The following is a 388-nucleotide window of genomic DNA, read 5'->3' as shown; positions in this document are numbered from 1 at the left end:
AAAAAAAAGAGAACAAGGGTAATATCAAAATTTTGAGAAATTTGAGATTGATTCAAAGAATAGGTACTGAGAGATTGCTATATCAAGTAGGTTTCATACTGCAGAACGAGCCATTTTTGTGATTGCTCTGATGTCCTCCTTTCCAGTCCAGACGCGTGGCATTGAATCAGAATCATGGCTGAAGATTGTAGCAAATCTGAATAGAAGTTTATTTAATCAGAATTCAGAAAGTTGAGTAAAAAGATGGAAGTTATCCGACAAGGAAATGATAAAAGAGTAAAATGGTGACACCTATCCTTCATGCGCATCAACGCTCTTCCAGCCTCTTCCTTAGCCTTGGTTTCAACAATACCTTGAGCATACTTTTCAAGGTCAGAGAGCATTTTAT

At 36.9% G+C, this 388-nt stretch overlaps 1 long non-coding RNA gene across 1 annotated transcript; it reads right to left on the bottom strand.

Annotated features, from left to right (window-relative positions):
- Positions 1–162: 162 nt before the first annotated feature.
- On the bottom strand, positions 163–388 carry LOC104775229. The gene is made up of 2 exons (XR_765774.1): positions 292–388; positions 163–196 (listed from the first exon to the last, which is right to left on the bottom strand). It is a non-coding gene; the product is annotated as an uncharacterized LOC104775229 (long non-coding RNA).

This window comes from Camelina sativa, unplaced genomic scaffold (genome assembly GCF_000633955.1).
Source record: "Camelina sativa cultivar DH55 unplaced genomic scaffold, Cs unpScaffold10428, whole genome shotgun sequence".
Taxonomy (NCBI): domain Eukaryota; kingdom Viridiplantae; phylum Streptophyta; class Magnoliopsida; order Brassicales; family Brassicaceae; genus Camelina; species Camelina sativa.
The sequence above is the reverse complement of the archived record's forward strand: the minus strand, read 5'-3'. Positions and strand labels throughout refer to the sequence as shown.